Source organism: Amblyomma mixtum, chromosome 10 (assembly GCF_055824585.1).
Source record: "Amblyomma mixtum isolate Tamu chromosome 10, ASM5582458v1, whole genome shotgun sequence".
Lineage (NCBI taxonomy): Eukaryota > Metazoa > Arthropoda > Arachnida > Ixodida > Ixodidae > Amblyomma > Amblyomma mixtum.
Window position 1 is genome coordinate 128,233,230 of NC_143021.1, and position 15,023 is coordinate 128,248,252.

Consider the following 15,023-nt stretch of genomic DNA (forward strand, 5'->3'; position numbering starts at 1 on the left):
AAATATTTCACCTCTGCTTACTTGTTAAAGAACATTCCAGGCAAAGCCAGGTGCATCACTTCAATTGCTTTTCTGATTGGCCTTTATATTTTGATTTCTTTTTCCCCTCTCTGCTTACTGCAAATATATGTGGTTGTTTTTTTTATTTCTGATCGCGGCCTATGAACAAGAAACGAGGTGCTAGAAATTCATGTTCTGACAAATTGTTTCATAGCTCGAATAGCTTCAGATTGAACGCAGGGCTAGTAATCGCTGAAATATGGCATCGAAGGATTTTTTCGCCACCGGTTTTTCTCAATAGCAGTTATTTGCCTATTTTCTCTCCACACTGCGCATTCGTTAGAGCGCATTGTTAAAACAAGTGAGAAGTGCCCATTGAAAGTAACTCTTTCATCTGTGCTGCCGCGGTGGATCAGTGGTTATGGTGCTCGGCTCCTGACCCGAAAGACGCGGGTTCGATCCCGGCCGCGGTGGTTGAATTTCCATGGAGGAGAAATTCTAGAGGCCCGTGTGCTGTGCGATGTCAGTGCACGTTAAATAACCTCGGGTGGTCGAAATTTCCGGAGCCCTTCACTACGGCGTCCCTCATAGCCTGAGTTGCTTTGGGACGTCCCTATTGGAAAAAAAGGCAATGATGTAAATATTGGAAACCAACACTGGAAACCTTGGTGGATTATGGTAATGGAAAATATGTTGGAATGACTGGGCATGTTGTAATGACTGGGCATGTTGGAATGACTGGGCATGTTGGAATGACTGGGCCTGTTGGAATGACTGGGCATGTTGGAATGATTGGGAGATGTTGGGGCAGGGGCCATGGGGCAATGTTATGTCTGATGCAATGAGACAGCAAATTTCAAAATAGATGAAGCTCCTACAGCCAGTTTTATTTTGTGTTCATGCTCCTCTTGCTCTTCTTTAGCTACTTGTCAATGCAGCTGGGCCCCATGAAACAGCCTTGTTGATGTACCACCAGTGCATGAGGGCTTGGGAAAACTGGGCGATGCACTCTGCAGAAAAGATTGAAATCAAAGAATTAGGATCCACAAGTTTTTATTCTTGCCAGTATTAGAGTGCTAAAAAAGTAAACTCCGTATTGTGGCCACAGGAATAAAGTGAGCCTAAATCAAGAACCACTGAAGCTATTCGCACTCAAAAAGAAAAATAATTTGAGGTTCTTATTCAATATATCATATGCTCGTCATTAAGTACCATCATCAGCAGCATAACTAGCACCACTGCAAGACAAAGGCCTCTCCTATATCCCTAAACATAAGCCTGACGTGTGCCATAATGAGCAAAATAAAAAAGCCATCGTTTTTTGTCCTCTGAAGGCTTTTAGTGGGGTATTAATAAGAGGGACAATATAAAGGTAACATCAGAAGGGTGACTGCAGTAGCACAGCTGAGATGTCGCAGACGATACACTAAGAAAAAAGGCATACAATCCATTGATACATCAGTTGCAAAAAATAAAAATAGCAGCAAACAAAAGGTAAAACAAACCAGTGTCAATGCTCCAAGCGATATCACTTATTTCCATAATTTTGAGGGACCACATGCAATGAAAATGTGGTGAGGTAGCCAATTTATTCTTCAATGGGAACAGGAAAAATTTCTTGATTTAGTTGTGATGGCATCCTGGTCTGAAGCGGGGCAGCAACATTTAACATTAAGTTGTGGAAAAGTATTGTAGAGTATATGGAACACACCTAAACGAGCGATTTCCCCTTTTATGCAGTGATGTCTGGTGGTCAAATGAGATGACTGATTACACATATGCTGTACCAAGTGTCGCTGTTGGATTAAAGGGAGTTGGTGGCGTAGCATCAAACAGTTTGGTGCAAAATTGAAAGAGCTAGGGAATACTTCAGTTTGGAATCAATAAAATTTTTATGCATAAACTGCGCAGCACGGCAAGAGCACACAGATCATGACATCTCCTGATAAACCCGAGTGCCCTTGTGGTGCCAGCAGCATGTATCGTGACATGCTCCAAGTATGTGGGGCTGCATCTGGTTAAGGTTTCTCCATACCATTAACCCTAGAGGTGGGAAAGGAGGTCAATACGTTGTGACAAAACAATGCAGACAAGACAAGGACAACGAAGGAATAAATATGATGGCATGAGTGCTGACTATCGCCAATGCGTATTGGAAACCACGTCAAAATATATGCACTGTGGCCTAAAAAAACAACGAACAAAGGGCACCTTGTGTCAACCACATTGCATGAGTGTAAAACAAAACAAAAACTGACAAAGAAGCATTTAAGAGCATGAACTCTTCCTTAGGAAGCGATAAAGAAGGTGTGCTAACACAGTGATTGCGGTTTTTTTTTAAATTTCAGCGGCCTCGATTATCTCACGCACAAACTTTTCTGTGTCTGTCAGGCAAAATGCAGAACATGAATTCCGGTTCACAGCGTTTAGGATCTGGCAAACAATTGCAATTGCGACAGTGAATCATCAAAGTTCTCCCGCAAGCTTTGTTCACATCGTCGTGGTGGTCTTTTAAACCTCTCAGTGACACACTTGCCTGTTTTCCCAATGTAAACATAGCCGCATTTCAAGGCGTTCGAACACACTATGTCTTCTGTGCAATGCACGAAGAGACTCTGATGGATAATCTCGGTTGAATACAGGTACTGAAACTTCATAGGGTTAGAAAAACAATATCAACACCAACTCGACTGTCTATTTAACCGGTGCGATCAATTGTGGATGTAGGGAACAGGTACGTACAAACTTCCTTTTGGGAGTTACAGTCTCGACGGGGGCACAAAAGGAATGTTTCAACTTCTGCTTAAAGCAATCGGCTAAAGACACTGACAAATGTTCTGAATATCCAGTAAAGGACAAACGACATATGAGCTGGGCAAAACTGGATTCCATGGCAATCAAACAGGATTTCAATAAGGAATGCCACTGCTCCATTTCGGTTAATGAATTCTTCAACACATTATTGATCCTGATTGAGGGATGGCGTAATATAAATCCTTGATGTCAACATAGCACCCCATGAAACTGGTGCGAGAGTTATTGTGTAGAAACTGCGTTACTTTCTCTGCAGATCTTACACGAGAGGAGTCATCAATGCTCAGCAACTTAATTTTATGTCGCAAAGAGAAGGCGATTTGTTTCTGACAGGTTCCATTCTCTTAAACTACAACCCTCAAGGAGCAGTCACCTTTATGGGTCTTTGCGGTAAAGAAGATAGCTGGACAATTTTTCTTACTGAAGTTGATGGCATTAGCCTGATGGTTAAACTCTAGATTGTTAATGTTTCTTGGCACTGGACTTTGCTTTTAACAAATCAGATAGTAAGTGGCACTCAAATTCAGAATACGCTGCATCTGTGGCCTTGGACTGAAAGGCGCCTTTCGATACGACCACAAAACCACCGTTTATCAGCAGTTGAAAGCAAGAGGGCCCACCCTCTTAAATACGACACAGTTCGGCCTGTGGGCAAGTTCCTAAAGAGGGTTCAAACCGTGACACTGCATCAAAACATCCCGAAACACACCTGTCACACTCAGGTCTGGGCGTGGAAAAGGCAACTCGTCAAACCATGGCAAGCATCTCCACAATAGTTCTCTTCGGAGGAACGGAAAATTTTGGTCCATAAGCACTTCAAGGACCAGACGAGGCAGCGACTCAAAGCTGAAGGTGTGCACCTTGTTGTCAAACTCTTGTGCCTGAAAACAAGCCAGGGAGTGGCTGGTTGACGGTGTCACGCACCGTTGACCAGGTGAAAGCCATCTGGAATGCCACTTTGCAGCCACTTTGCGCTCACTAGCCCGGAGCAGAGAAGCCAAGGCACGAGTGTCTGAAAACAAGGTGCACAATGTCGACACTGAGTTGCTGCCTCGTCTGCTGCTTGAAGCATATACAGGCCAAAATTTGCCATTGTTCCTTCGAAGAGGACTATTCTGGAGCTGTTTGCCATACTTTGACGTCTTGCCTTCCTGTGCCTGGACCTGAGCGTGACAGGTGTGTTTCAGGGGGCGTTGGTTGATGGGGTGTCGTGGTTTGAACCATGCCAGGAACTTGCCCGCAGGCTGAACTGTAACGGGTTTAAGACGGTGGGCCCTATCGCATTCAACTGCTGATAAAGAAGGTGGTTTTGTGGTCATGTCTAAAGGCGTCTTTCTGTCCAAGGCAACGGAGGCAGTTAATTCTGAGTTCAAGTGTCACACAGCAGCTGATTTGTTAATAGCAATGTCCAGAGCCAAGAAACTATGTAATAATCTAAAGTTGAACCATCTGGCTAATGTATCAACTTAAGCAAGAAACTAGCAGAGGTGCCAATGAGAGGTCAAAAGACCACCGTTACGATGTGAACAAAGCTAGCAGGCGGAATCTGATGTTTCACTGTCGCGACTGTGATCGTTTGCCACATCCTGATTGCTGTGAGGCGTAATTTCTTGTGCTACATTGTGCTAGACAGACACAGAAAAGTTTGTGCATGAGATGATCGAGGCCACTGAAATTGTAGAAAAAACGCAATCAATGTGTTAACACACCTTCTTTATCGCTCCCTAAGAAAGAGTTCATGCTCTTAAATGCTTCATATTCAACTTTCGTTTTGTTTTTGACAGATCCAAAGTGAATGTTACAAGGCGCCCTTTCTTCATTCTTTTTTTAGGCCACAATGTATATATTTTGATGTGCTTTCCAATAAACCTTCTTGAAAGTCAGCACTCGCAGCGTCGCATTCCTTCCTCATCTTTCTCTTCTTTGCGCTGTTTTGACACGATGAATTACAAACAAGCCCATTCATCCATCTTGCAAAAGTCAATACAGTCAGAGTAGCTGAGATAGTTGGGGCAGCCTTCTGAATAATGCAGTCATAAAGACAAGGTTGGGACATAAAGACAAAGACTGTTATTGAATGGCTAATATTAATGTACTTTAGTAATGTGCTTGGTTTGGTTTATGGGGGTTTAACATCCCAAAGTGACTCAGGATGAGGGACGCCTTATGATTTTGCATAGTGATATGCTGGGCTTCATAAGACAAGAAGTACAATAGTTTTTTAAGGCCAGCCGTAGAACAGGAAGCAATGAATGTACACTAATATCAAAGAATGAAGGCTCAAGTATGAGAGTGTAGCTAAAAGGTTATAATGACAAACATGAAAAGCTTTGTAGAAATTCAAGTCGATGACACTTGCCTAAAATAAAGAATCTAAATTTGGGTGAAAATCTGTTGTGAATTCAAAAAGTTGGATTGCACATGAGTAAAGAGAATGGGAGCCGTGATGACTGGTATAGAAATATTAGTTTGAATTATGGTGGCAAGTAATATGCGGACTCATTTTGTGCTCTAACAGTTCATGCAAAATGCACATCAATAAAATAGGAAAACAGTTTGGGGATCAGAACGGTTTCCAGCCTTAATTATTGACAGGTCAGCTTCAGGTTGTCAGGGATAGAACCAAGAGGTTTGGATTGGCTAACAATTATTGGTAAAATCTGTCTTCAGATATCCTCAGTAGTTTAAAGTATGTCAGAAGGCTTCTCACACAGCCCTCAGGTACTCGAAAGCTTGTGCCTATAAATGACTTTCGAGACATGATGAGAAGCAATGGTTAATGCAGTGAAATGGGTAACAAATAACTTATTTTTCTCAAGAAAGTGCCCATGGAATATGCTGTCACACAAATTCCCAAGGATCCTTCAATTAAGCCCAAAATGACAGTTTATGGGTAGCCACTTTGTTATAACCATCACATACAAAAAAAGAGACACCAGAAGCCCTCCTTATTCACTGAAAACAAGGGAGAATTATGAGACATCATTCCGGCACTCAAAATCACACGGATGAAGAGAGTAGACTCCATGGACACCATATTTCAACTGAGGTTTCTTCCACAACACAGGCTTTTTATGTGCAAAGGGGTACCAGTGATCCCTGGGGCTCAAAAGTATTTCCGCCACCAGATAACAATTATTTCAGGATGGCAAAAACCAAAACACAAAAAAACATAGCGGTAAAGGTATCTTGCCACTCACATTCAACCCATCGGCACGCCTATGCATCACCTACCTGGCTGACCCAACAAACATATTTGCCTCCAGATAATCTATTTCTTTTTCTGGAGCGCTGCAGAAGGGCTGCTGACGTAATTCTCTTTTTCAGCAGAGATACAAAAGGCTTAAAAAATGTCCCAGCCCTTTCAAGTGCTAAACTTGCACAAGGCATGTGTTTCTTTCAAAAACGCCTTGCATGCTCGCTTGTGCGAGCAAAGGCGAATGTGCTCAGCTAAATGACCTCTGCCACTTAATGAATCAGCTGTCCTGCAATGTTCAAGCAAGCGTTCATTGATGCAAGCCTCGTCTGTCTAATGTAATGTTTGCCACAGGCAAGGAGGATGCTGTACACCATGTCAACCTCATGTTTAACGAGGGGTTTGGTGTGCTTAGTTTTGTAGGCAGGCTTTTTCGTAACGTCATTTATCAGGTGGCACATGCATCCCAGCTTTCCCAAGCTGAAAATACGACATGTACATCGTGTTTGTCACTGGCCTTCTTGAGGCGGTGTGACACCTGATGGCAATAGGGCACAATGACAGGTCACTGTTGCGAATGTGCGTTGTCTTCCGGCTTGCACTGCCCAGCACACTTCATCTCTCGAACCTGGCTTTCTACCACTAAGGCTACAATTTCTCCTGTGAAAACTGCCTGCTCCAGTCTCCTTACTTGCGCATTGATGCTGTCACAGAGTCGTGAGAGCGTCAATGCCGAAGTAAGGCGACTGGAGCAGGCAGGCAGAAAAAGAAATAGATTATCTCAATGCAAATGTGTGTTGGGTCAGCGAGGTAGGCAATGTTTAGTCATGCCAATGCATTCAACTTGAGTGACAAGCTAACCTTACGCCTATGTTTTTGTTTTTGCAACCTTGAATAATTGTTACCTGGTCGAGGAAACACTTTTCAGCCACAGGGGTCACTAGTACCCCTTTGCATGTAAAAAGCTCATGTTGTGGAATCAACCTCAGTTGAAGTCTGGGGTCTATGGAGTCTACTCTCTTCGTTCATGTGTTTTTGTACACTGGAATGATGTCTCATAATTCTACCCAGAACCAATTAGCTAAGCTCTCCATGCTTAGCAAAAACAAGGCAGCAGTAATGAAACCAGTTCTCATGTGTGCACTTTTTCTTTTACATCTGTGACCTGCGATGAGTGGCATAAAAACACATATTTAAGTTAACACACATGCATCATAATGTTAATATTCGTAGTCAAATAGTATCACATAATGCAGCCAAAAACATGCAGACATTTCGCACTTCATGCATAGAATGCAACGGTTAAAACACGAGCAATATTGCATGTAAAACTTCAAATGGCCTGCAACCGGCCCATTCTGACAGCCAACTAATATTACTCATATAAACATGTAAACATATCAGGTCAGAGCTATCCAAACTGGTCCAAGCAGTAGCATTAAGGAAAAGAGCAATGAAAGTAAGAGAACATTTCATGGCAACCAAAAAAACAAAGCACAATGCAGTAACAACTTACAACACAGCTTTTGACTTCATCTGGTGGCCACAAAATCCATGCCATTGACTCGGACTGGAAGACAGACGTGCCTCCTGCGGATACCAACTTCCCATTATCACTATGACAGGAGTACAAAAACAAGCATGCGAACTCGGTCCAACAGTGAATATCACATGAATGTAAAAAGATCAGGAAAAATATACTTGCCCAAGTATACGCCTCAATACAAAGGAAAACTACCCTGTTTAAAATGCATCAGTTCCCCTAGCACTAGTAAAGGAATCTTGCTATGAGCAAAACAAATCTGCGTTCGAAAGCGTAGATAAACATCGTAATAACTGAGACAATTATTGCGTCACTTGTTTTCCTCAGAAACCCAATTTTCAAACAGCAGAGTGATCGAAATGCAAGATCCTATACTCTGGGTAGCCAGAAACGCTATCGGTATCATAAAAAAAAATATCTTCACATACTGATCTAAAAATTAGATCCTGACGGCCGGAAATTAACTTTTGTTGGTAACTGCAACATGAGACAGTGCTTTCTTTATAGTGGGGTTTGAATTCAGATGCGGAAAATGGGCACTGATCGTATAGGAGGGTTCCGGATTAATTTAGACCACCTAGAATTTCTTAACGTGAGCTGACATCGCACAGCACAGGGGCATTCTTTTTTTCATTTCACCTAAATCGAAATGCGGCTACTGCCATCAGGATCGACCCCACGACCTAAGGTTCAACAGTCTAGGGCCAAGCAAAAACCGCGGCCAAAAAGGTGTTTCCATCCCCCTCAAAGTGCTAACGCTATCTTGAAAGACAATCATACATTTTACGCACAGCCAAAGTGCCGGTCCTTGAAACGTGCGCGGTGGTGTGAACAAGCATGGGCAGAAACGCATAGAACGAGGCGTATACGAGGAGAAATCTGTGCTCAACAAGAAACAAAACGCGCAAACATGCGCATACCAAAATCATGCAAAGCTAGCACACGCACGGTCGCATCCCCTTTGCCAAAACAAGTACCGACAGCGGCAATTCTTGGCAGAGCAACTCACCGCGGCGACAACAAAAGCGCCTCAAAAACGCTTTTTATAGCATTGAACACGAATACTGCAGCAGTACGACAGGTCACCGTTCCAGCATTATATGCTTCGGATAATGCACAAGTACTGCTTACCTTTTCAGATGATTGCGTAGTCGTGCAGAACGCTGTTTGCCTTCGTGTCACGGGCACTACACCAACCAGTGAGAGTTCAGCACGAGTGCTACGTAGCCGGCACTCTCTACCACGTAGTCACACAGAAGAAAATATTCCAGGCCTTATTTGGAACATTTCCACCGCGACACTGCCCGCGCGTCTTTGTGCCTGGACACCCATCCTGGACTACACAAAGAAGCGCACAGACTGAAAAGTTAGAGAGACCAGAAAAATGACACTTTGCCTCGAATAGGCTACGTCGACAGCACTGCGCGATTGTGCACCCTTGTGCAAGAAGAAACACACGCAAACCACAACACAGTTCACGATGGCTCACAATCCAAGTAGCGAATTGTAGCAAGCGCCAAAGCGCGACGCACGCGACGCAGCACCCGAACTGCCATGAGGGTTATGCAGAAAAACAGCTACCGGCAGCCACCTGGCGGTGACAACCAGTTTCTGTTTCGGTTTCGTTGTGAAAAAGCTTGTATCCTACTTTTTATTTTATTTTTGGTATTTTTATTGTGTATTCAGCCGTATCGGCATCCACAGAAATTGCAGCGGTTGCGAGCAATTACCACTGGTAGAAACGCGCGAATTAACGACCTGTTGCTTGCGCTGCGGTTGAAAAATGCATGAGTTCTCACGGCAGTATCGCTTGCTGCTTTGCTCATTCACGAAATTACATGCCGATTTCTGTTTGTATGGGGAAGTTTTTTTTTTATATTGATGGGAGATCAGCAAGGCTAACAAAGTACCCAACGTAGCAGTCGTAGAGAGTAGGTTGTCGTAAAAACATGGTGACGCTGTTTGATCGGCAGCACGACGTGAGAGGCGGCAGCGTTGAAACGCGCGTCGAGAGAACAACCTCCATGGTATATGCTTTCTTGAGACTACAGTGAAGGTGTGCATTTTTTATAGTGGAGTTCTCTCATCCAACGTGAAAACCAAATCAATTCTTAGTATGAAATATGCTGTGTAATTTATATCCTCATATTGTGTTTATATATATATCTGCATTTCTATTTTGAAAAACAGTGTTGTACTGGTAATTGTGTACCAAGGTGCATGTATAAGAGTGCAGCCTTGTCGAAATATTCTGTGTATATATTTGTATTCGTAACCCTTCTACAAAGAAGCTGTGTGGCCAGCTATGTGGTTAACAATTTGTTAATTGAATTAGTAATGTCTTGAAATGCACGCTCAATAAAATTTTCTGAATGAAATTGAGTGTTCGGATTCAGGCATGCAGGGCTCTGCAAACCTGCAATTTATTATTTTGTGAACAATGAAGTTAAACTTTTTCTCAAATATTTTGCTAATGATAATCTAAGCCCAAGTATATAAGTCGTTACTTTTTAAAAAAATTTTCTGAAACTGTCAAGTCAACAAATGCACGTGTAAAAAAGAGAAATTTGTCTTGCAGTTTTTATTCTAACAGCATAAAGTGCCAAGTGTACAGTCTTTGTCAAAAGTAACCAGGCTGTATGGTTTGCTTCTAGCTTGTATAGTGGAGCCCTTGTGTTATTCCTAAGGATCAAAACGTGTTGGAAGGTAATAAGACCCTCAGTCCTTACCTTTAGCTACCATTCCAGCTTTAGGGAAGCTGTGAGGGATCCACTGTACGAGCTAGAAGCAAACCATGCAGCCTGGTTACTTTTGACAAAGACTGTACGTTTGATGGATTTGACCCACTGAGATTGTTAGTGCATTGATGAGTTTCATTTTGTCAACCGTATAGGCACATGCATGCAGTATCTGCTGCCCAGCATCGGCCATTCAAATGCAGCCATGGTTTGTGCCATGCCAAACAAGTAGGTACAGTCGTGGGTAAAAAAGATTAGCACACATGACGGAACACCAGAGTGCCGGAATGACAACGCCTGGCACTGCGGGTGGCGGAGAGGCTGATAACGGGAGTGCCGGGCCGTTCCCATTCTACAGTATTAAGGGGGTCTGCCACGGACAGTAAAATTACTGCGGACTGCCACGGACAGCAAAATTGCTGACTAAAAGCAGCGCTATCATCTATTGTTCCCGCGAGTTCCTTTTGACAAACCATCGCGGACATAAAAAAACAGTAATAAAAAGAAGCCATCTTTGCTCATGATAACCGAGCCAAAATAAATTCCGCAAGCACAGTCACGTAGGGTCGGCACTTCAACGCTCGGGCGGTGCACGCTTGATAAAGCTTACTTCCTGCCGTCCCCCCCCCCCCCCCCTAGGCTGCAAACATGGAAACGGCCCGTTAGGCAGTTCTGCGTACCGCAGCGCCGCGTGGTGAGATGTACTAATTCTGATCGCCAGTGATCTGTGCTAATATTTTTTGCTCGCGACTGCACACATCCATAGGCTCCCACCGTGGTTTCCACATAGTTCAGTGTTGCCTGCCAGGCCCACCGAGATAATCACGATGGATACCACCAAGCCCATCCCGTCCCATCGTGTCCACTGAAGTGTCCAGCGTGGTTTCCATTCAGCCCAATATTGTATACTGAAAGTGCCAGTGCAGCCACCACAATTTCCACTCAATCCAGGGTGGCCCAAAGTCGCCATTAGTGCATCCAGCATCTCTCCCATTCGCGCCACCAGCACCCAACATGGAAACCAACACTTCCAATCAGCCCACCGTTTTCTCCAACTTGGAAACCAACACTTCCATTCGGCCCACCGTTTTCTCCAACGCGACTTTTGCTGGAATTTTCAACAGGGGTTAAGCTCCAATAAACCATCTTTCAACTGTGTGTTGTGTCGATGCGGCCAGCCGAGCATGCGCAGTTGTGTCCGTAATATGGACCAAGCTATGAAAACTAATAGTGGGTTTTAATGAGTACTCATTTATTAAGGTTTAAGGTATTACCTCCGAATACCTGCTATAGAACCGGTGTTACAGACATTCTAGGCTACCGAGAAAAAGTAAAAGAATAGATAAAATGACGGCCACTTTTATGGTGCCGAAATTGCTTATTTCATTTGCTCATGCGAGCACCTGGAAAACCTCAGGAAATCAATGACCGATGTTTTTTCTTGAATTGAGATTCTTTTCCCAAAGGGCACATCGACAGCCATTTGAGAGTCTCTTCAATGCGTAGTGGTGGGGAACTAATAAAATTTTACGCCATCCGCTCCACATTCTCAGTGCCATGAAACGCACTTCAATTAGTTTTCATGAAAAAATTCTTTGTCACGCACTTGAGTCTGGTCGTTCTATATCAGGAGTGCTTTCAGATCCGTGCTAAGCGGGCAAGCAGATGCTCTAAAACCCTGAACTCGTGGCTTATAAAGTTAGCTGTTATGAAACAGCAGAAAAAAATTGTTCTTAACTGTACAAGTACAACACTGGCAACGTTCGGCTGTGATTGCTTCATCGAGTATTAACAGTCGTAGTTGAACGGTAGGAAAGAGTGCAAGGTTATGATGCGTTTAAATGGTGCAGATTTTCCGACCCACAGCCGTATTCCGCGTTGACACGTACGCATTAGCGGGGAGAAAACGTTCGCATCTTTAACTTATTGCAATGAGCAATGGTACAATCAACTCAAAATTTAGAATCTTAATTCTGTATCAAAAATCTCCGATTTAATTAGGCATGCTAGGAAATTCAGGACTTCTCACAACAGTTTTATGCTATATTTCGGAACTTCTGTAATAGGTCTTTTCTTCCGGTTCAAATTTCCCTATTTTATGATTCGAGTCCTATCTACTGTTCTCTGTCCAGCTCCCTCCCGACGCTTAAGGCAAAGCGGTCTCCTAAGTAAAATATCTACATGAAGGCTTGAAACTGTTTTTGCTGAGGCTTTGTAGCTGCTTTAATAAAAAAGGTTCAACACTAAAAAAAGCATCCATGTTCAAGTTGTCCCGCTTTTTCATCGCCTTCTAAAGCGCTTGCTTTGGTCAGCTCATTTCCGAAATGTTGCTTTAAGCAGTTACGTACTGTTCAGATTTCAATGATTCTGGTTGCATTTTGCTGATGCCTGCAAGATGTTCAATATAATTACTTAAAGCAGCATGAGCAGCACGTAACTTTTGCCGCATTCGATTCGAAATTATATAAAAAATTACTGTCAGCACACGCTTAATAGTGCCTAGTACACTGTGCGTAAGCCTTGTGTAAAGCTATCAAGCACTGCACCACCCAGCGTGGAAATTACACCTCGTCTCCGCTTCTAGCTTAGAGACAGTGCAAACACATAAACCTGCAAACAATTATTAGAACAAAAAGTAACTGCGCAAAAGGACGGGACAAGAGAAAGAGAACCACACGGGACAAACGCAGACTGACAACTGATTTATTCCACCAATTCCTCTTTCCTTCAGCAGCAAAACGCATGCGCACCAACCACAAAAACAAAAAACAGAAGCGACACTCATCTCGTGGAATCAAGGAACTCGAACTCCTTGCGGTACAGGTGTACTGAAGCATCGCTAATACACTTATCAGGCCCTAACCTCGCGATTTCCAAGGCCTCGATAATTTCTCGTTCTTTCTTATCCCTCGAGCGTCCGATAATCTTAGTCCTATCGAAAAGCGGATTACAATCTTTGTCATCATGCTTGCAAGTGTGACAATGCTTAGGCAGATGCTGCCCCCTTGATTCTTCTAAGGAATTTGCGTGCTCTAATAATCTAATGTTGACGCAGCGGCCAGTTTGCCCTATGTAGAACCTACCACAACTCAGGCGAATCTGATAAATTGCATTGCATGTACACTTTACGAACTTATTCCTGTGGTTAATGCCACACTCAACCTTCTTTTGCTTATCTTTTCTCGCCAAATTGCACAAACGCGACAACTTGCAAGGTGCAGAAAAAATGACGTCAACGCCGAATTTTCCGGCGACCCTCTTGAGGCCGTGCGAGACCCTGTGAACATAGGGCATAACTTCATACTTCATACCTGCAAACAACATGGGCGCGAGCACTTCACCGTAAACTGCGGGCTGCTTTCCGACTGGAATTTTAATGCATGGTGCAGATTGCTCGAGCGCTCTACACAACAGTCATGCAAGCTGCACATGCCAAAAGAAGAACTGCGGTGCCATTATTCCATCATGATATCAGTTGTATGCGTTACGTAACCTGTCCCCGATAAATATTTTTGCTTTCACAGCGTATTTTGTAGCATCAGAATGTTCTTCGAAAAAGAGAATTTCAGCAAACTTCTTTCCATATTTCTTAAAGAAACGTTGTGACCACAAAAGCTTCAACGTGTTTTTCTACGCTTAAATATAACAATTACGAATACATCTGCTTGCTCTACACGCTTTTCATTTCAATGCCCACAAGAGGCATGTGCTTTTCTAAGAAAAGGTGTTCATATAGTTTAATTTTGTCCTCTTTCTGTGGCCGTCGAGCATCGGACATGACGATGGCAAAAAAGTCTTCGGCATACCTGTAAGCGCGGAAAACCGGATATAACACTTTTGACCACGAAATCTTACACTGGCGGCTGGCGCCGAGAGGTGAAGAAAAACTAATGTCCTGACCGTGATCCAGGTCGCAGAGCCAATCCAGGAAATGCGATTAGCAGTAAACGCGATTACCGGGCGATTACTCGATGGAAGGCGCGAAGTGCCTGATTTAGTCTTAACTCACGGCGAGAGAATGAAATTAAAATTTGTAGCTTATGGATTTTGTTGTATTTTTGATTATTTTCAAGCTTCAGATGTTTGCTTCTAAGGCTAGAACGTGCCTATGCATTTTTGCTCTGGAATTTCGGCAGTTCCTGTTTAATATCTGGTAAGCGTGTGTTGTTTTTTCGTTCTCATATTTCTAGTTTGCTGCTTAACATACGAAATCATCCTTGCTCGCTCTTTAAGAGGATGTTCCCGGTTGGAACATATTCCTGTATGGTTCATTACCGATGTAGCAAATGTAATACAGTGCAAATAAATAAACTGCTAACGTCTATTACATCTCAGACCAGTACTTATATGGCGTGTCCCCAAACCTTTGGCCTAAATACGACGATCATATACTTATGTGGAGGTATCTTGCAACAGTGTCCCCTCATGTAATGTCCCGAAAGGGACCTTTGAGGAATAATAAATAAATAAATAAATAAAAACAGTTACCACCTTCTATTTGTACTTTTGTATCGATGAGATTTGAAGATCCCCTTCGGCTTTAAGACAGTTTTTGATGTTGAGGAGCAAAGCGCGCTATCATTCAATTGAGATTGCAGCACGTGTAGTTTGTCCACATAAAATGCTGAAGTTGAATTGTGTAACCACGGATTCGGGCTATAGAAGAAAATGAGTTTAAACCTTTATTTTAAGTTTCATTTGAAAACAATTTCAGCAGGAACACTCATAGCTA

At 43.1% G+C, this 15,023-nt stretch overlaps 1 long non-coding RNA gene across 1 annotated transcript; it reads right to left on the minus strand.

The window, feature by feature from the left end:
* Window positions 1-885: 885 nt before the first annotated feature.
* On the minus strand, window positions 886-9,027 carry LOC149326913 (uncharacterized). Its single transcript, XR_016286459.1, has 3 exons — window positions 8,685-9,027; window positions 7,527-7,600; window positions 886-1,010 (listed from the first exon to the last, which is right to left on the minus strand). It is a non-coding gene; the product is annotated as an uncharacterized LOC149326913 (long non-coding RNA).
* Window positions 9,028-15,023: the final 5,996 nt, after the last annotated feature.